Source organism: Neodiprion virginianus, chromosome 4 (genome assembly GCF_021901495.1).
Source record: "Neodiprion virginianus isolate iyNeoVirg1 chromosome 4, iyNeoVirg1.1, whole genome shotgun sequence".
NCBI lineage: Eukaryota > Metazoa > Arthropoda > Insecta > Hymenoptera > Diprionidae > Neodiprion > Neodiprion virginianus.
The window spans coordinates 16011518-16034588 of NC_060880.1; the positions used below are offsets into that span (position 1 = coordinate 16011518).

At 37.8% G+C, this 23071-nt stretch overlaps 1 protein-coding gene across 2 annotated transcripts in view; it reads right to left on the minus strand.

Moving 5' to 3' along the window:
• The window catches only part of LOC124302342 (protein kinase C-binding protein NELL1-like), an 83136-nt gene that overhangs the window by 55476 nt on the left and 4589 nt on the right, over positions 1–23071 (minus strand). The window lies entirely within an intron of this gene.

Here is a 23071-nt window from a genome sequence, read left to right on the forward strand (position 1 = left end):
ATCGGCGCCACGTCGGTTATTCTGTGTACCCTTATTTGTCTACAGAATTTGCCGTCCTTCAGTTTAAACTACACTACCTCGACGATGTTTCATCTTTTTGTCAACAATGCCTGCAGGCAAGTGCCATTAGGCGTTTAATTCTACTTTGGGAATACGTTTCGTAAGTTTTCAATATCGATCTTGTCGACGATTCGAGAAGAATTCTTTCGTGTAATCGAACATGAGTATGGTTGTACGTAAGATTGCAGGGAAAACGGTACCTGCAAAAGGTATTAGAAATATCTATAATTTCGCTAAAACATAAGTCGTTCAATTTATTACATATCTTATATACGAAAGGATATTGAATTCGTTACAACAGCGGTATAGCATGGAGTGCGATAAAGTGTGACGCCTGTATGTATAGAAAAGTGTGGTAAAGCACAATTTGGTGAAATTCCAGGTCGCAGCCTAGTTGGCAGTGTAACAACGACGCGAGTGCAGCCCGAAAATGGCGAAGGGAAGGGTGAAAAAATAAGAAGAGAACTAACGATAGCCGAGGCAGTAGTGCGGCCAAAAATTCGAGGAGATGGAGTACCAGAGAATATATGATCGAAGAGTTGAAACAGAGGGAAAATAAAAAAAATCTCTCTGCACCATGAAAACGAGGGTAATGAAACTTGAGGTTATAACTATATTAACCCTTTGAGCCACAGTGGTGAGTATTGTTAGAAAATATTTCTTTGCGGTTTTTTTGCTATTTCCGATTGTACATTAATAGGTTTTCAATACTCGAGAGTAATTGTTGCGATACGATGTAAACTATTAGTGTTAGAAACAAATTGGTTTAAAAAAATCGTGAAAATTTAAGGAATAATTCATTTCCGAGAAAATTACTCCTCTACACTTATACATGTTTTACATAAATCATAAGCTTCTGGGGTCGCTCGTTACAAATCCGAAGTCGGACTTAAAAAATTGAAAATGGCGGGTCTAATATAACGGATTAAAATTTCAAATTCGATTAAATCCGGATACAAAACTCGCTCTGAGGGTTTTTGGGGCCGCTGATTTCGAATCTGTAATCAGATTTCGGAAATTCGGTTGGCGAATCCATTCAGTAACCCCGAAAACCCCTGCATAGAGTTTTTTGACCGGATTCGACCATATTTGAAATTTTCGTCCACCGTATTGGATACACCATCTTGAATTTTTTAAATCTGATTTCAGATTCGTAATCTGCGACTCCAAATTATCTTGTTATATAATAACGTGCGCCTCAAAGGTTTAAGGGGATTTGGAAATCTCACCCAAACAACAGGAATATATTTGAATTTTCAGGATTCGTTTAATTAGTATTGACAAATGATGTCTTTGAATTTTAAGTTTTTCGATCGTTTCGTTTTTGAAAAATTTTTTAGTCAAAGTCGGGTCTTACGTACAGGCTTTTATAAGAATCACGAACAGAAGTGTGGTAAATGCGGTGAAAAAGGTAAAGTGACAGTAAGAGATTGAAAAAAAAAAAAAAAAACAGTTCGAGTATCGTAGAATGAAGCATTCTGAATAAATACGTGAAAACGAACGAACATTTGACCATCTAATTTACGATACACACCTCATAATCTAAAAAAAAACTCGGCAACCGTTTTAGGTTAGGTTTAGGTTAGGTTGCGCGGTCGTTTCAACTCAGCGCATGTCATTTCTACTGCGCACGCGCCGTGAGACACGTGATCAAGCATGTAGCAAGGGTGGCAACTCTAGAAGCTACACACACTATCGCCAAGTTTTCATTGAAATTTCCATGAGCATTAAAATGAGATATTCTCGGTCGGTTATCGTCAAATCTATTTGTATCGATATGTAATTGGAAAATATCAATATACGAAACGTTGGAAAAGAGTAACGTGAACATTTACGCACTGGTACTTGTCACGAAACTTCGTCCAAAGAAGTTGGTACTGGTTAGGCTCTTACGTGTACAAGCATACGCTCCTAAGCCTCTCTATTACAACATGCAGAGTAGATGGTAACGAATTCTGATTGCGTCGTCGTGCTTAATCCTTATGCAAAATCGTCATCAGAGAAAGAGGAAGAGAAAAGGAAGCAGAATATATTTCAGGTGAAAAAAAAAAATAAAAAAAAAAAACCAGAAACAATAAGTAAAGACAGAAAATTATAAAAAGTAAAAGAGAAAAACGGCTGATTAAGGGATGGGACAATTTGGAGCGCTACGACCCAGTTAAACCCTTAACATCTCGTACCTACAAACTGCACTGCAGCACGTATCCCGAGGCTCTCGTCGTTTCCATGCAGACCTCTGATTTTCACATTCCAGAAAGTGTACATACGTACGTATGCCTAGGTACCTATGTACAAATCGTTGATTGTAATTGGAGCTTTGCGATAATTAAACAGAAGATTGAATCGAGCGAAAAAATGAGAGAAAAAACACGTTCTTGGTCACGAGGTTCATCTTAATTTCAGTTTTTAGATTCAGTCTCACGTTTTTTGTTTTTCTCTTGGCTTCACCTGCACATCGCCACCGTATATTTAACTGTTAGACTTGTTCTCTGGTACCGTTTTTATTTTATTTTCTTCTCTCTCTTTAATCTGTGCAGAGCAGAACAATTTCTCTCCGATTATATTAGACCTCTTTTATATGAGCATCTGGAAAGGAGGGGGGAGGCAGTTCTGCTTGAGCCGACTATCGATCAGCATTCGTCGTTTATCCGGGAACGAACGAACCGTCGAATCAACCAACCAGGCAACCAGTCATAGGATACAGGATAGGAATAATAAAAAGGTCGAATCGCGTATTTGGGTCAATTTGATTGTAGTTTGATATCGATTGCACCCCCTCAAACTGTGCAGCGCACACCTCACCGCGATTATAGAGACATGTTCAATTGCTTGGTACATCATCATTGTCTATCATCACATACCTATATTTACCTGTATCACGAATATTAAAAAGGCTTTACAATTAATCCGATTCAGAATCTGCCAAACTGCGAAAAGAAAAAATCATTCTCAGGGTTGCATGTAAAGATAGTTTGAACTTTCTACAAATATGTATGTTTCACCGTCACAAGTAAAATTCGACCCTATTCTTTTCGACGAGAAAAAAGACCACATTTCTACAAATACTTGTATTATTCCAGTTTAAAAAGTATTTGTAATAGTGTTTCAACTTCTGTATATGTATTGCTGAAAAAAAATATTTAAATATTAACCTTTAAAGTGAAACACGGTGTCTTTCGTGCTCGCGTGATTTATTTGTTATGTGTATATTTTGTAAACAAGCATGCACGCGACTTTCTCGTTTCTACTAAAAAAAAAAAACCCTAGGGACTATTGTATCTTCAACTAGAAGCCTTAAGGAACTTGCATGAATTTTTTCAAAATTTTTGTAGCTCATTAAATGGGCAAAATAAATGCCAGTTGCGAAAGACCCCATGTTTCACTTTACTTATAGTGAAAACCATTTTTAACTTTAAAGGTTATGACGTACTAGCTGAAGAATAAGAACGGAATGAGATTAGAGTAAAATAAAAAAAAGGGAGAGTATACCGAACTAGTGAAAACTGGCCAATTGAAATGTGGGGTATGAAACTGACCACGTGCCGGTTCGTCCAAGGAGAAAGAGAGAGAGAGAGAGAGAGAGAGAGAAAGAAGATTGTATTCATATATGACGGTGCGGTACGACAGGCAGAAATACAATATCATCAAATTAGCCGTGTAACGAGAATGCGCGTAACCTAATAGCGTCCAATTATACGCGGGGTGTTTTTTGCCCCTCATCGCCGTTATCCTTTTCCTTGTGTGTGTGTGTGCGTTTTTTTTCCATTTTTTTTTATTTCGTTTTTAGTGGTGGTTCCGATCCCCGTCGACTGCAGGGGTAAGCGATCGGTATGCAAGCTTGAAGAGAGAAAGAGAACCATTTACGGTTCGTTGGAAGTGTGTGTGTGTGTATAAAGTGTATTTTGTAAGCTATGTGTGTGTATATATGACATATAAGTGCTATTGCTGCTGCTACACGATGAGAGGCGGTGAACTTTAAACGCCCGGCACCACCGATGAAAGTTAATGACACCGTGAACGAGAATTAGAAGCGGCCTTCATCGATGATATAAATGACAACGACGAAAGCCATAAGAAGAAGAAGAAGAAGAAGAAGAAGAAGGAGGATGGAAAAAGAGGGTGGGGGGGGGACTACGAGGAGTAATTTAAACCTACCCCGCACCTTTAACCTTGCACTTCCGGTCTATATGGGCGTGTTTCACCGATACCTATTCTTTTTTTTTTTTTTTCTTTTCTTCTTATTCCTCTTCTTTTATAATAGGTCGCATGGCTGTTACAACGTGAACGACGTATACACCTATATATTTTTTCGACTTCACTGAGCCCCGTCTAATTAGAACGGTCGGATAATTGTACTGATCAATTGATCAGCCGACTAACCAGGGGTGAAACGATCCTTCCTCGCCCGTCATTAATATATTATTGTACTGTATATTGTGTAGAAACCCATGTATAAATGTTTGATCGCGTTAAACCTCTACGGGATTTTGTTATTTCCATCGTTAATGTGATTATTATTATTATTATTATTACTATCATTGTATATTTTATAAGGAATATTTATAGGAATGCGATTGCGTAAAAATTGAAAAAGAAAAAAATAAAAAAAATCATTCAATTACGAGTAAAATTATACAACCGGAATTGCGTAATTGAAAATCATTTATACTGGAGTTATGTATTTGTGTATTATTAGAGTTATTTTTTAAACTTTTTAAAATTATTAGAAGTACTCGAATACGTCGCAGAAAATGAAGAAATTTTTGCTTAAAAACGTTTCCTTTTTTCACCACCCTTTCCAATGTACATACATAGAAATGCAGGAATTGCTTTACTTTTTTCTTCAAAGAAACTCCGTCTGTTGTAAAAAAAAACTGCATGCCAACTATTATTCTGATTATTGTTTCCACCATTTTTTTTTTTTTTTTTTGTACGATGATAGGAGATTATATCGGACTACGTTGTAAGAAAAAAAAATCACACTTCAAGTAAAACAAGTACTGTTTTATATTATGAAGCGAAAGAATGAAAATAAAAAACAAGTATAATACCGCAAGTAAAATCGAATCTATGTAACGGACATATCGCGATGTCATGAATAGAAATTAGCGCAAAGCAGTAAATGTCTATGTGATCTACTATCCAAGTACCAATGCTGTGCAACAACAGCAGCAGTCGCGGTGAAAAACACGAGTCTTTGTGATTAAGAACGATGTTTAAACGAAATGGGAATCAGAAGAAGAAAACAGTAGAAAAGAAAAAATTCGCATATAATTCTGCCAAAGGAAGATGGTAAAAAAGAAAAAACCGTGCGAGTTGTGTGCCAAAGAAATATCTCAAGGATCGTAAAATTCTTGAATTTCAAACTCTCTTATATTTATGTATACATATATATGTATGGCTAGGTATTGTTGTGTTTATTCAGTCTTTAAAACAAATTTACCTGGAAGAAATATTTACGCAATAATAATAATAGTGATAGTTATAATAATAATATGCACGCCAATCGTCGAGACAATGTTATATATATATATGTATTTAGTATATATATACTAAAATGAATTTCACACTATATATTATATAGCGGTAGACGCGTTCGCGACGGAAAAATTATTCATACCGCGATTTGCAATTTATTTTTTGTTCGATTATTTTTTTTTTTTTTCCGAATGTTTTTCTCCTGTTTAAAACATACCGTTATAATAAACTAGAACAGTTTATCACGCATGGTGGGTATATATAAATCTGCAGATATAACACGCGAAGCTGTGCGATGCTGCAGTATCAGAATCAGAAGTCTGCAAAAGTCGGGATATAGTATATAATATATAGTACAAGTGTAAGCGACAATGTCTGCACATCCGACGAGACTCGAGGAAAATGAAATATTCTGGCAATGGTCCAACCATCGGTCGTCAAATATCGCCGAGATGTAGTTATATAGTTAGATTATATACATATACCTACATATAATGTAAAGGTGGATGGTTGACGTTGAAGACCTATAGGTTATGATTATATAGGTTAAAAAAATATAGGTAGGTACGTACATGCATCCATTATACACAAAACATAGGTACATACGGTGTATGATACCATCCCATACCTCATACGTGAAAATTTGGAAACAACGATTCAAATTTCAGACCGAAAGGCTATTATTTATAGTTTTTTTTTTCTTTATTACGTATATTCTCGTCGTGGTATTGCAGATTATCATTATTATTATTATTATTATCGTGATTAATCCGATTAGCCAAAAAACTGCAAAAAAAAACCATGCCGAAAAGATGCGAATATTACAGGATTGCACAAAAAAAAAAAAAAACTGTCGGAACACAAACACGATATTTAAGAGTTTATGACAGTTTCACCAAAGCTTACGATAATTAGGTTTAATCTGGCTACGAAAGATAGGTGAGAAAAAAAAATAACGTTCCTATGATACGAAAAAAGACACGGGTCTGCGAAAAAAATAATTTTTTTTTTTTTGGTACAAGCGATGATTTTGGTTAATAATATATTTTCGAGTGTGCTGAATTCAAAAATGACTTCCATTTCCTTCCATCACGTACAGTATTCTTGCAAAATACAAGGTGTATACATAAAAAAAAAAAAGGATAAGTATAACGAAAAAACTATCATTTGATTACAGTGAAATGATCAACATTTTTTTTTAAATTAACCAAACAATTTGTTTATGCAATTTATTTAAGATTCCGCGTTCGATCTCTCCGCCTATAAAATCTTTTCCTTTTCTCTTTGATACATCTCCGGAGACGTTTCCGCTTTACAATTTCTGTTTTCCTGTTTGTATTTATTTTTGAGTCTCACTCCAACACACTTTAAATAGAAGTAAGAAATCACTTTTGCATAGGATTTTTAGAAACACGAGAATCGGATACCAGATTTCGAATTTAACGATAGTTTCACTCCAAATGAAACTATAAAAACGAGTTCAAGAAAAAACCTGACGTGATGGAACTTTTTGTGTATTTTTCCTGGTTTCAGCGAATGAAAATCTGAAAATATAAGAAATAGTATAAAAAAACCTGTGCAGTTTTTTTTTTTTTTTTTTTGTTGCAGATGTGTGAATTATAAAACACCGAATTTTAACTCTCAGGGTGGTCAAAAATTTTTGGGAACGACATTCCGTGGCCCTTGCAAGATTTTTCAAGACCTAAAATCTAGTTTCTAGTAATTTACTAAAATCTAAATCGTTTAGCTTATAAACTCTATATTCGGTTACAATTTAATTTGAAGTAATGAAAAATATGTCTTACAAAAAAGTCAGTTTAAGCCGATTTGTTTTCTCCACGAAAAAAACTTGACTTGTCACCTGAAAAATTCATTTCTATTTCCCATTATAGAAAACTAATGTTTTCAGTTTTTTCCATGGCCAAATTAAAAATCCCCTGGCAAGCCCAGGTTTTCCATGAACCGTTTTAAATACCCTGACATTTTCAGGCTTTTCAGGCATTCCAGGTGTTTGGGCCACCCTTCAGACTCTTGTATAACACCTGACTAAATTAACTAGACATTACGTAGTGATGAATCATCACTACGAATCATGTAAATTATTATACAAATATTCTACACAATTATGGGTTTTTCTTTTTTTTCAACCGCTTTTCACCGGCACAAAAAAATCCTGTCACACACGATTAGGTGCATTGGGATGAAATGTATTTTATAACGTACGAAATAATCTAGTTTTTTCATTAGAATCGGACAAACTGCGTACGGTATGTGAATTTTTTACTGAGAAAAAAAGAAACAAAATTAATAATTCGCATCACAACGGACTTTAGAACCAAACTCGACACGATTAATCACAGCCAATCAGTTATACTTACATACTTTAGAAACGTTATCGGAGTCCGCCATGATAAATAATCCTCTGATGCGAAAAATTTTGTGAAAAAAGAAGTTTGTCCGTGTTACGTGCAGTGAAAAATATATAAAGCATGGTTATAAAACAACAATATAATATAAGTCTAGGTGTAATATTTATTTGCACGATACCAACGTGAAGCAGAAGACCGATCTGAAGTGGCGCAAAATTTTACGACCGTCAAACTCGCTCGTTAAATATTAACAATCGTTTTCTCGCAGTCGCAAGCTAAGGTATTGTATTATTATATACGTATGCTATAAAATAATATGAAAATACAAGAACCTGATCCTGCATACGGCATTCGGGACAACAATAACAAGAATAATAACTATAATATACGAATACGGAGGACGTTTTGACGCGTATAGAAAGGAGGCAGTAACGACGGCATGTTTTTACTGCAACAAAAAATCTGCTGCATTGAATGAAGAAAAGTTGTAGTATACCCGTAACAATAAGCCAAGATTTGGTGTAACGTAAGGAGAAAAAGGAGAAAAGGAAAACTAAAATGAAAATAAGCATAACCTCGTGAATGAAACGTCGTTGCGTCGTCGATGTATTACCAGGTGATAAAACAAAATGATTTACGGAGAATGAATAAAGTAAATAATAGAAAATATAAATTAAGAATACACGCAGTGATTTCTCGCTGCGAAGCTGCTTTTTTTTCATACGTAATTTATATTTTTTTCAAATAATACGAATAAAAATTCTGCAATATCACGAGGAACTCGTAAGAAAAAAGAGGCTGAATAAAAAATTCATTGAATCATCGTCATCGCGGTTATGTCAAGTATGTATATAACTGAATATATACATGCATATGTACTTATTTTCTGCACATGTTCTATTTTTTTCAACACCTTCATTCGTCGCTCCGGTCGTTACACATATGTATACATATATATATATACACGAATGTATATACATATGTATATATTATATGTAAGTGTGCATGTGTACGTCTGCCAGTCTGGCTACAAACTAGAGGCTATAAATCTGCTGCTGGTGCTTCTGTTTCTGTTTGTGTATAATTGCCACTTAAGAGCCTGCAATAGCTGTATGTACTTATAACACACGACGACGCCGCGTATGCGTTTCTAAATTTAAATCTCGTGCCAAACTTGAGCAATTGCTGGCACCGCGTGATATGATGAGAAAATTTTCTTCGTGGGAAGAATTTTTTTTTTTTTTTTTCTCACCACCTCCGTTTCTTCGTAATAAATCATATTTTGTGTGCGGAAATTTTTACGCACCAAATAAGATTTTCAACTAATTCTACATGCACGGGTTTGCTGAATTCTTTCTTTCCGGAAGACTGCACGAATTTGCTAATGCGGACGAAGAAAAAAGGTACGTAAGAGAGAAGGAGAAGATGAGAAATTTTTCTTTTCGTTTTTTTTTTTTTTTTCATTTAATAAAACGGTAAAATTAATTTGCAAGCACAAAGAGGGAAAGATAGAGGTAACTGCAGAGCGATTGAAAGACGAATGACCGGAAAATGCAGCCCAGCGACGTTTCGTGATATTCTTAGCATTTCTCATCGGCCAAGAGATTCATCCGCACGGATGAAAGATCATAATAATATCTTCTCACATCATCGTTATTAATAATAGTTCAATTTTCAATAAAAATTGTTATTATTGTTATCATTATACATACGGTAATTGATTAATCGCTATAAATACAACGAAGACAATCAAATATATCCATTTATGCATGTAACATGAGTGAATTCTTTACTAAACAGCACTTACTTAAAATCACAGACGCGCAGCAATTATTTGACGTGCTACCGGAGTTATATTATTATTAATATCACTATCGTGATAGACCGATAAAAAAAACAAATTATAGAAAAATAAAGACCACAGCGGTAAGAAGAAAAATGAGCAAAATAATGAGGATAAAAATGAGAATGAACAGAGGGATCGATTGGTTCCGTTGAGGCTTCAGCTGTGATGGGATGGATGGTTAGGATACTATATACACAATGTGTACAGTTTTAGCATAATAACCTGCACCGCGACCGGCGGCTCAGCTCGGTAAGTATTGGGTTTCGGTAATTCGTCGACGTATACTCTCTGCAACATGTTAGTCGATCGCTTTCCCAGTCCCCCATCCTCCTTTTTCATTTCCAACAACCTTACATACTTTACTATTCGATGAGGCTGGTGATAGTACGAAAAAGTCTGAGTAGTTGAAAAAATTTAAATAGTGGAAATAGCGGGAGAAAAGTGGGAATAGAGGTCGTAGTGGAAATATTCTGAACAGTTGGATAAGTAAAAAAAAGTGGGAATGGTGATGGAAGTGCAAATAGTCTGAATAGCGGGAATAGTGAAAATAGTCGAAATAGTGGTCGCAGTGGGAGTGGTGTTAATGGAAATAGTCTACATAGTGGGAATAATGGTCATAGTGGAAATAGTCTGAATAGTGGGAATAGTGGTGATGGTGGAAATAGTGAAAATAGTCGAAACAGTGATCGCAGTGGGAGTGGTGATAGTGCAAATAGTCTGAATTGACAGAATGATGATGATAGTGTAAATAGTGGTCATAGTGGAAATAGTCCGAATAGTGGGAATAGTGGTGATGGTGGAAATAGTGAAAATAGTCGAAACAGTGATCGCAGTGGGAGTGGTGATAGTGCAAATAGTCTGAATAGTCGGAATGATGATGATAGTGTAAATAGTGGTGATAGTGGAAATAGTCCGAATAGTGGGAATAGTGGTGATGGTGGAAATAGTGAAAATAGTCGAAACAATGATCGCAGTGGGAGTGGTGATAGTGCAAATAGTCTAAATAGTCGGAATAATGATGACAGTGTAAATAGTGGTCATAGTGGAAATATTCCGAATAGTGGGAATAGTGGTGATGGTGGAAATAGTGAAAATAGTCGAAACAGTGGTCGCAGTGGGAGTGGTGATAGTGCAAATAGTCTGAATAGTCGGAATGATGATGATAGTGCAAATAGTGGTCATAGTGGAAATAGTCCGAATAGTGGGAATAGTGGTGATAGTGGAAATAGTCTCCGAACTGGGAATGTTGGGGGTAATAAAAATACTGGCAATAGTGGGAATAACGGGAATAGTAATAATAGTGAATATAGTGGCGATAGTAAGAATACTGCCAACAACACGGTGGCCATTGTAAGAATAGTTGAAAAAATTCCCTCACTTTTCCCTCACTATTCGAGATGAAATTATAATATTCCCCTGACTAACTGAAACATTCAAACTGATAGCGTAAATTCGAGATAACTAATGAATAAAACTCCGAATCGATCAGCATTCAAACACACGATTACGATCAATTCAATGCGGTAAATGAGCCGAGAACGTAGAAGAAAATTGTTGTTGAATTAATAAAAATATGCTTTTCCATTGGAAGACGCTTGCTTCGGTCTTTCTCATTCCATTGGCTTTTCCTTGACTTCCCTGGTCATTTTTCAAATTCCCTGATTTTCCCCTGACCATTAGTCACTGTGTTAAATAGCTGTAATACCGGTGATATTTCATTGAAAATTATCTCAACTGTTCCGAATATTTTACGAGCAAATACCCTCTTGTACTCGCAGCATGTTATAAAGCATACAACTTTGTACTCCCTCTTCATTTAATGTGCACCTGATTCATACGTATGCAAGCGAAGCTGTATAATTTTATATATTAGGTGGAGGGTCATTGTAGTTATAATCAGCTGTTACGCAATTAGGTATATGTATACACAGGTATACCTTGTTACATTGTGAGTTTTTCATATAGTCGCGAACGAAAAACGGAATCATAATGTCGTACCAATAAATGTCAAACAGTCTCAACACGTTATTTTTTCTACGATGGAAAATTTTCTCGTTTATCTTGTTGCACTATCAAAAGTCAGTTACAGTTCTGTTCCGTTGCTTTCGAATCTTGCGTCACCGATTTTTCTCAGAATCTAAGTAGCTCTAATTTGGAAGAAACCTCATCGATCGAGATATTCGGGAGTCGAAAAAATTAATGAATCACTATAAGGACAAGCTGCATGATACCTGAAAATGTCAGAGTTAAAATATTCATGAGGATGAAGTTAGTAACGTTACTATAACGATGCATGTTTAGGAAAAATCGATACATCCAACATTTCGGAATCTCTAAAATTTAGTAAACAATGACAAATAAAACGTGTACACTTATTTTAAAAAGATGACTTCTTTAAAGTCATTCCAAAATTGCAAAATAATGATATTTTCCCTGAAGTTTCGTTATTACTACAACGTTACCAGCTTCACTCTCATATATATTCTCAGCCCGAAATCGTTTATAAATGAAGCAAAAACTTATAAAAGAAGTGCGACAATTCGAAACGTGTCTATAATATAAAAACGTGAATCATGTCGTAATTAGTCACTCCGTAATCAGGAACAGGAATCAAAGCAGTAATGGAAAAATAACGATTCTCGTGATATCAGTAAGCGTGCAGAATGCGAGTGGACGATGAACAGAAGAAAACGACAGTCATCGTAGCGAAACGACAGACTTTTGTAGCTGTTATATATATATATAATATATATATATATAGTGGCGAAATGATGATACAGAGAGACGACGAGAGCCAAGTGGATAGAGATAAATGGCTAAAAGACCAAAGCCGCCTTTTCCTAGCTGTCGCCCATCACTTAGCCGTCCCTCGACCGTGAGCCGAGACTCGCGATGCTGATGCTGGACCACAGCGAAGAGCAGCTACAGCAACGTTGGTACGAAGAGTGCCGGACGCGAAACAGAAATACTCGACGACTACACGCTGCTCTTGCGGCCTATTTCGGTGTCTCGCCTCTTTATCTTCCTCCTCCTCTTCTCTAATCCCCCTCTGCCTCTATATTCCGCCAATCTCATTATTCTTATTCTTTTGTCGAGACCCCTTTTTTCGAGCGAGGGTAAAAATATAGAATGATCAAAAAATCGAAGGACTGTAATGTCGAATTTTTAAAATAGAGAAAAATCAATTTTTGAAAAAAAACTTATAAACGTCGAAAGTCGATGTACGGTGAAGCGAAAGATTAGACGGTCAGAACGTAGAATGCGAAACTGTAGAATCGTCAGAATTTCTCCCGATAATACAGAATCGCGTACGGATTCTCGATTTTGCTTAACCCTGTTTTGACCTTTCTATATTTGATCATTCTGTACTTCGACTTTGTATATTAAAAATTTTTTGCACTCAAAATTTCCACATCCTTAAATTCTACGAACAAGATTTCCGCGTCTATGAGAATTCGATATTCTGGTCCTTTTAAAAATTGACAATTCTAGATTTTTACCCTTACCCCCTTTTTCCTCCTCACTCTCTCCCTTTCTCTCTCTCTCTCTCTTTCGCTCTCTTCGTTACAGGGTATAGCAAAATTTCAAGAAACACCAGAAGAAAGGACGAACAAATAAATTGTGCACATCGAACCTAATACCAGCATGACGAATTAATTCGCAAAAGAGTTGGCTACAAATTTCTCTACACGTAAATTTTATTATTATACCTTTAGATTATATATATATATATATATATAATAACCTTAAAAAGGTTATTTCCGAATTTCTATGCTCCCAACGGGCTAAGCACTTCCATATCGATCAAAAAAAATCACAAAAAATTGGCAGCCCTCAATTGCTATCCTAAAGTTTGTCCCACGGCGGCCAAAGTTTTTACATTTAAATAACATGTAAGTTATTCGTCTTCATGTTCATTTATATGTTACTCGGCTGCACCTTATGTTATCGCTTCGTAGTTAGGCTGGATTTGTCCGCTGGACACTTTTAAAGAGCATATATTTATGTGCAAATCCAGCCTAATTAAGAAGCGATCTAAAAGTTCTAAAAGCAGGGAAAACGTGGCTGAGTTATATAAAAACTCTATGCGACAAGTGTGAAGTTAACATATAATAATTAAGAAAAAAAATTAAATTCTATGTTAGAACATTAAGAGAACTACACAAATTTAGTTCGATTTTTTTTATTATAATTATATAGTATAAAAATTACGGTGAGAAAAAACTCGAAAATGGAATAATTTTTTTAAAATTCTTTTTCCATCACCCTGCAAGTTTTGAAATACAGCGTTTAAAGATCTGAAAAAATTCTATCAAAATTGTCCATAATTATTTTTGCCGAGAATTTAACCGTTTATTACTCAAAAATAGCAAAAAATAATTTCTTTCAATACTTATCCCGGAGAAACGGTTCAAGAATGGTCAAGATACGATAGCATAAGATGCAGCCGAGTAACATATAAATGAACATGAAGACGAAAAACTTGCATGTTATTTAAATGTAAAAACTTTAGCCGCCGTGGGACAAACTTTAGTATCTGCAATTGAGGGCTATCAATTTTTTGTGATTATTTTTTTTTTCACGCTATAGAAGTGTTCAGGCCGTTGGCAGCATAAAAATTCGAAAATAACCTTTTTAAGGACTACCCTAATATATATGTATATATCTCGCGCCATAATAATTATTATGTATACAATAATATAATACTGCGAGTAAATACCACTACTGAAGTTTTTATGATTTCGAAATATTGCTATTGCAGAAGGAAAGATCTATACAGACTGTTATTTCAAAAACAGAACGCGTTAATTTTGAGTTTATAAATTGACGAATTATTGCAGTGGGTCTTAATTTCTGGAGCGGGAGAGAAAAGAAAAAAAAAAAAAAAAAACGAGGTGCGGAGAACGCAGAGGCGTCGAGAGGCGTCTTCTCCGAGGCACGTGGTGCACGAGACTGCACGATCGAAAGACACGCGACAAGAAGACGACACACGGAATAGTCGTCAACGATGAGCTGCATGGAAGTGTCGTTTAAAGAAGTAGAGAGAGAGAGAGAGCGAGAGAGAGAGAGAGAGAGAGGCGTAACCGGGACGCGACTCGACGCGTCTCGTTGGCGACGATTATACATGTATATATATATATATGCGTGTGTGTGTGTGTGTGTGTGTGTATTTACACGCATACACACACATTATAAAGCAGAGACGTTGTTATTTTCGTTAGAAAATAACTATAAAAATAGAACAGCGCCGATGCGTCTGCCGAAGGACGGATTAAGGTGAAAATCACTTTAAATTAGGCGGGCGGGAAAGAGAGGAAGAGGGAAAGGGAAATGAGGGAAATAAGAGAGAGAGAGAGAGAGAGAGACAGAGAGAGAGAGAAAGAAAATGTAGCGCTTTCAAGTTACCAACCCGTAGCTCGTTTCCCTGTAACAATGTTAATCGACGCAGCGTGATCGTCGAGTCGTAGATTTCGCAAATATCTATTCTATCACATTTTATGAAACGAGAGGAGACGAGAAGGAGTAAAAACATAAATTCAGTGTCAAAATATCCCGAGCAAACGTTATCGATACCGCGACGTGTGGAGAAGAAAAGAAATCGTTTGTTTCCGAGAGATGAAAAATTGTAACATTGTTTCGATCGCAGGTATACGTTACGTTAAAAAAAAAAAATTCCATTTACAGGTAAAGACATTTTCGCATACGGAGAATAATTTGTATTATAGGTTACACCGATCGCAACTCGAATTTCATTTCGTTTCCAATAATTATAATTATACGTTTAATGCAATGCTATTGAATCGTTGTATTCAAACGATACCCATAACTATGTATAAGTTATTACGTATCTGTAAAAAGCCTGCAGCTGAACTTTCATTCACGTTAAACCGACGCGAATGGAACACACACACGCACAGGTACATGGACTAGTGTACACACGTATAACTATGCAACAATACACCACGCCCACAATGTAACAATACAGTGGAAGTATGTATATACATATACTTTCATATATTTCTTGTTGATATCGAGGTCCGTTAAGACGAATATTGCGGTAGTAAGAAATGAGTTTTATGGCTAGAAATCCGTAAAACCTTATCCCGTAATTCTAATCTGACGTTGGATAGTCGCGCCTGCGTGTGTGAGTATGTGTGTATTCACATTCTACGTGGATAGATACCTGCGTAAATACATATACATAACGTTATGTATTATGCACATACCGCAATCCGGTACGATATCCTAGACTATCGAGATTAACGCTCTCGTAAAAAACCAGGTATATTTATACGTATGTATAGATGTAGTAAATACATCTACACATCGATAATACGAGTGAGGGTTAAATTGAAATCTCGTGATTCCGTGTTTTCGATCAGCGCGATTGCGTGATATCTAAGCCACGTGCGCGTGCGAAAAACTAATTGTGCATAGAAATAATGTCGCATGCATAGAAATACTCTCACTGACTTTTGTTATGCGATATAATGTATAAATCGGTGTGCGTATAAATATTAAAAGAAGAATCAGCAGATTGACAAAACGATCGACGATCAATCAGCACCTCGGATAATTATTACAATCAGCGATAACTAATCCACCTTGGCAACAGCTACTAATAAATTCAATCACTCAGTCATTCAGTCAGTCAGTCAATCAGTCAGTCATCCACATATGTCCGCCGTAACAGCGTTTGAGAGTTGTGTGGAAGCGTATAATAATGAGAGACATCGGATGATTTTTTAAAAGAACAGATAGGGAGGCGGAGGGAGGGAATGAATAATGAAATAGATGAGAAATATATATAAAAAAAAAAAATATAAAAAAAAAAAAAAAAAAACAAGCATTGTAAACTCCTCACGCCACTTAATTGTTATACGCCGGTATGACAACTAATGTGAGAGACTTTGTAAATCGTATAAAATAAAATACGTGTGTGTACAATAACAACACTGTAAGCGATCGAAGAAAAATTTGATCACAATAAGCAGAAATCCTCTTGTAAATTTTCAGCCAAGTATTAATGAATAGAAATAACGATCGTTGAAATATTGTGATACGTGTGTATTACAACGACGACAAACGTAGGTGTAAAATGTCTCCGCTGAGATGATATACAAGCGAATGACGTAATCCAATAACTTATATTGAAACGACGATAGTGTCAGGCGATTAGCATTATAACGGTTTATGATCGTATTTAATTATACACACATCACCTGATCATCCTCATCGTCCTCATTTGTGTGCGTACTTGGACACACGTTGTACATGCATATACATGACATACGTACAGAACCACGTGCCTGTGCAAAAGTTCCGAACGTAATTCATAATTTGAACGATAATTCATGATATAACTCTGTACCGATATAGGTATATGCGACAAAAGTTTTCCAATATAATACAGAATTTTTTCAGGAAACGATAAGCACAACATCTTACCATAATTTGGGAGACGAAAAGAGAAGCTAACGCCAATTTTGCGAGACCGGTACAGACACGAGGAGCGATGGAAGAAGGGCCGTCGTTCGGCCTTCGGGGGTTCGTCGAGTCCCGTTGTCGGTCGTGGTGGTGGGAGTTCGAGGGTGATTGGGGCCGATCGATGAACCCCCGACCTCCCTCCACCCCCAACCACCGCCTTTTCCTCTTTTCCTCTTTCCCTGCGGGGCCTCGCCAGGGGCAAACCAGACCTACTTATATGCCGGTACTAGGTCTGGTAGGATACGGAGAATGTGCAGGACGAACGAGTAGACTGGAGGGATGTGAGGAGCACGACGAACACCATTATCTAAAAACGTGCATCCCGTGAACAAAATCCGCAGCGCAAACGGTTCTAAACTTCCAAGCCATGAGCTCTGCTCAAGATTCAATTTCATCGGGCGAAGCATTCGTTTTAAACGTCTCGTTTGGCGAACAGGTAAACCGTGACTGACTTCACGACGAAACATCGAACGACCGCTTTCCAAACGAAGAAACAACCTGATGCAGTGTAGGTTACCTTACTTGCGGTATCTGCAGTGATCGTGCACCGATAGCTTTTGCTTCTAAGGTTCCCATGCAGCGAAATATAGTTGTCTCTGCATCAGATCTGACCCTTTGAATCCGTTTACTAGTATAAACGGTACGTAGGTAGAGTATCAGGATGGCAACAGACCGGGAAAACCGAAAAAAGTCACGGAATGACGATGGAACATGGGGAAAAACTTACTTTTTTTTTATAAATCGTTTTCAGACTTCAGCTATGCTTCGTTAATTCAGTTAAGCTAACTTTCTGAAATAGCATTGTTCAATTTCTAACTATTTTTGTGAAACGAAGCAATACTACGTGTTTTTTAGATCTAAATTTAGACATTCCATGTGCGTAACTTCTGAAGCTTTAGGTCATAAAAGCAGCCCAACGTTAAGTTTCGTAGGAAGAAGTCAGGCAGTTCTGGATTCTTTTATAGGAAAAGTTAGGGAAAAGTCAGAGAATATTATTTGAGCAAAATTGTCGCCACCTCGAGTGTACTTGTCCAATACGCGTTAATCAAAAAGTCAACGCCCTCGGGCTGACCGGACACTGCAAGGCACAAGGCATGATGCATGGAAGAGAGATAGAGAGAGAAATATAGTGAGCTGTGTACGAGTTATAAACCACCCGTCACACCTCCAGCAACGAGGGCTAAAGTCTCCTACCGCACCACTTCTATATCCTCGATTACTGCGCACCTTTGCAAGACCACCAACGATCATCACGGGCGACAGCAGCTGCACACACGGCGTTTGCGCGGTGTGTCGAATTGCATTGTACCTACTGTGTAATAATACGTACGCAAGGTCGCCGATGCATCGAGCCAGAGTGATAGAAGGTGGTCGTCTTACACGGTGGAGCTATGGTGGGTAGAGGCAAGGAGAAGCATCTCACATGGGCTTCCAACTGAAAAAGTTTCCATCAAAAAGCGACGGATAGTCGTTGAGCAAGTCACCAGAATGGAGCTAATAAGCAATCAGGGTTAAATCTGAACTTGGCGGTTGTAACGGACGAAGTATGCGAAACTTTTGCTTAACAGCAATGCCATCTTAATTGTTCTCTGTTTCATGGACACTTTTGTACACGCGGAGATAGTCCTCGTTGCAAACCAAGCGTCGCGTCAGCAACGTGGTGTCGGTCTACCACCACCGCGAACAAAGTTCACCCTCGGTAAGCAAGCGACAAGAGTCTGCTCCCCCGCTTGCATAATGCAGCCCGGGCTAGTCGGTCGCCTCCTTCTACCTCCAACCTCCTACCTTCTACCTCCTCATCCACCCTCTTCCCCAATACTTTGCGCCCATTAGCTTCATACCGTAACGTTGTTGTCGTCGTACAGTCTGCAGGTATAATAGCACAGACACACGCAAACACGCGCACACGATGTACCTGATGCTTGTGTATGCGACTTTATTGCATACTGAACATGGCTGGTCTGTGTTTGTGTAACGTGATGCAAGGGTGCAGGCTGTATCTATTTTACACGGTCATCGGGGCGGTAACCGTACACATAATATCGCGCTGAATGCTTTTTTCGCCCTCTCTCCCTCCCTCCATCTCGCTCTCTCTCTCCCTTTCTCTCTTTCTCTGCAGTATGCAGCCTGCAGGGGACATTAGACAGCATCTTCTTCTCATGCCGCACATGTGTTACGTCATTTACAGGTACTGTACCGTTCCGTTCTTTCTCTTTCGTCTTAATTTAATTCTTATATCTTGTAATAATGACAATCCGACGATACTGCGGATTTGGGCTATACGTATATACGTATATTAGGCCTGTCCTTAAGAAGAGTTGATGTCGAATTTCGATGTTCGCATCCCTCAAATTTGCTCGAAATAATGTTACATTTTTTTTCTCTCCATATTTACCCACCCCTAGAAAGCCTTACTTTTTCTCATAAAAAAGCATTGATTTTTCGAGGTTTTTGTTCAAAAGTGCGTAACAGGTACAAAGAAAATGGTTCGAATTTTTCTAAAAGAGCAAATCGAAGATCAATTTGTCTCCTTTAAAATGTCACTTGGCAAATTTGGCTATCTCTATTTTTGACTCCGCCATCCAACCTTTGGTGCGGCAAGGAATTTCGACTGCTAAATCCAAGCTTTTGAGCTGTCAAGGAACTTAATGGGATTGCTCTTAAAGAAAAAGGAAATTCTTCGCTGAAAATAATAAATAAAAATTCAAAAATTTCAATCGCCTCATCTTCGTCTTACAAGAGGTTTGCATTATTAAGCTTCGTTGAGATTGCCCAAAAGTTTAGCTTCACATGTCAAAATGTCTTGCGAAATTTTATTTAAAATTATTTCGAACTAATTTGAGGGGTTCGACCGTCGAAGTTCGATTTCACTCTTCTTAAGGATACGTCTGATATAGCAAAGTCGATTTTACGACGGAGGTTGTATAACTTACAAGTTATTTATCACGCTGCATACTGATCATGTTAAACGGAAGAAGCATTTGTATGAGATATTGCAGGCTAAGTTTGTCTGCATGTGAACGATTCGACTACGAAATTTGTTGACAGCGTGAAATAATTACATGTCACAGTAAGAAAATACTGAAGGTATTGGTTAGGTTTCTTATACAGGTATGCGTGTGACACTAAATCGATACAGTTCGGTTCGATATCGAGAACAGTTTATGCTACATCATAGGAATATATAATGGATTATTATATTGACAATGAGAACACGTACGTTCCGGCAAGGGAAATATATCGTCAAATATATTATAATCGCCTATTATATAATATATAATTATTATAAACTAAGTACGCATATTTTAATAATTGGGGTAAACGGAAATCGGATCTCGAAAGCGATTGTATAATTATATATAGAGCGGGGGAAATTCAATGAAGAAGAAAAAGAAATACGTGTTGCGTCATTAATGAAATTGGTATTATCAAAGGGTAATTGAAAAAAAGAAAAGAAAATTAACGGAAGAAGCGATGTAATAATATCGCTGATCGTGCCTCGTGTCATTCGTGAGGCAGGTCACATATCGGAAACCCGTCCCTCGTTAATTGTCGCTTTCAATTAGGCAGGTATCTGCCTACATAACATTATACGTACATACAGTTCTACACGTATTACATCTTCGTCTCGCGATATATATATAGTTATACAGATTTCGTATTACTTGTAGAAAAAGAGAATATCCGGTAAATTGAATAACGCGCCACATACCTATGTAAGAGTTGGTTAAAGAAAAAAAGATAATAAATGAACATTCATCCTCATTCATTGGTTCCATCATTCATGCAGCTTCGGGTTTAGAATTCAGTTTTTGGAAAGGTGTGAAGGTGATCTATGTACGATGTACGGTCTGCGCGATATAGCCTTGAACTTCTTGAAGATCAGTGTGTAGTTGAGAATTATTTGAAAGGGTTGATGGTTATCCGCTGTCACCGACTCGTAAACGCGTGTATGGGTAAATGACAAAGTGTGAAAAGGTTGCGGCGACGGCTACGTTGATGCCTCTTAAACGATGCAGATAGGAAAACGAGTGGAATGAAGCGTCGATCGGCCGCGAGCACATGGCAAGAGCCGTGAGCCGGCAACGACGGCGGCATCAGCATAGCAGAAGAGAAGAGTGAGCGAGAGAGATAAAGATGGAAAAGGAGGAGAGAGGGGGAGAGAGAGAGAGAGTGAGAGAGAGAGAGAGAAGAGGTGGCATAGTCACTGCCCGTGACACCAGCTGTCAGGCTGATGCCTCTGCCACCTTAAATATAGATTGCTGTACTCTTAACCAACCATCCAACCATCTACCCATCCATTCGTGAGTAATTCACAAATCATCCACCTTTTGGGCATATTTATATCCATGCATTTATTTCAGCAAGCTTAAGACAAAGAGGAACAAGTTTGGAAGTAGGTAAAAATTGATGCAGTATTATTGAGTAGTCAAGTCACCAGTCAAGGCCTTCACCGTATTACCAGACACAAACCGTATTGTACATTTTCGGAAAACTGCGGTCATACACGACAACGGAGACCAGAAGATCTCAAACCAGTTTCCTGACTGACGTCGCTATAAAATTTTTCAAATAATTGTAACAGTGAAAGAGAAAGTTAACGTTTGATCTCTTGTCGTCATCACCATCGTAATCGTGATATCAGCAATCCTGCACATATACGGATACGTGGCGAAGGGAAAGAAGAGAAGAAGGAAAAAAGTGGCACAATCAAAGTAGAGAATACCAGACCACACAACCCTCTATAATGACAAACACCACAGAGGGATATAAATCAAACAACAAACAAAAGATAAAGACGAATGAAGGAAATGGAAAAAAATGTATACCGTGCGTAGTCCGTGTACGTGACAGTTGGCAAAGATTGGAACCTTGCCCAAATTTCATATAAACGCATCACTGCTGTGCAAGTTTTCTTTCAAATGTTTCTACATAGCGGTACCATCGCCAAAATCCTGAAATTTCGGCAGGCTAGCTCCGTAGAAAAAAGGGGGTGAAATGGGGAAGGGGGGAGAGGGGAGGAGAAAGGGGATCAGAAAGCACGGGGAGAAAAATGGGAGGAGGGTAGCAGCAGCGTGGGAATTGAACAAGGTGTTTTACCGTGTACAGCACACACGCATAGATACGCGGTGCTGTAAGGTTATGGTGTATAATGCTCGTGGAGAGAGGAGAGAGGAGAGAGTGCCGGTGCGTGGAGGGCGCGTGTGTTGCGCTTGGTACGAAATAACATCGTGATGGAACACCGGCACCGCACCGCATTGTGATGATGTGCCGCAGGGGTGAGTGAGTATAACGCCATGAGCGCACATGCCGTCCCTGGTCCGAAGCCCCGAAAAACCCCCGTACGAGTAATTCTTACCCACAGCGTCGTACCCCTGACACCGTGTCTACACGGCGAAGCGAAGCACGTCGCAGGCCAATATCTTACGGTCTAGGTAAGCACGTTTGTTACTCCTGTGTGGCGCACAGCACTGGTCTTACGGGTAAGAAAGAGAGCAAGGTTAGAATTACAACGGGAAACAAGAAGAAGAAGAAAAAGAAGAAGGAGAAGAAAGTGGAATGATCACAAAAACCAAACATCTACTATACCGTCTCTACTGGCCGGATGGGGCACAGGACTAACGTGTCCATACGACAACGACGTTGTTGGGTCGATTTGAATTGCATAATTCAATAGTCTAGCCTTTATAGTTTCTAGCGGTAAGTAACAAGATGAGAGGTTTGATTTCAGGTACAAATTCTTTGAACAACCGTTCACCATCTTCACCTTTACTTTATCTTTTACATGAAACGTTTTTCTTTTCTTTTCAGACCTTGGTGTAAGAGGACT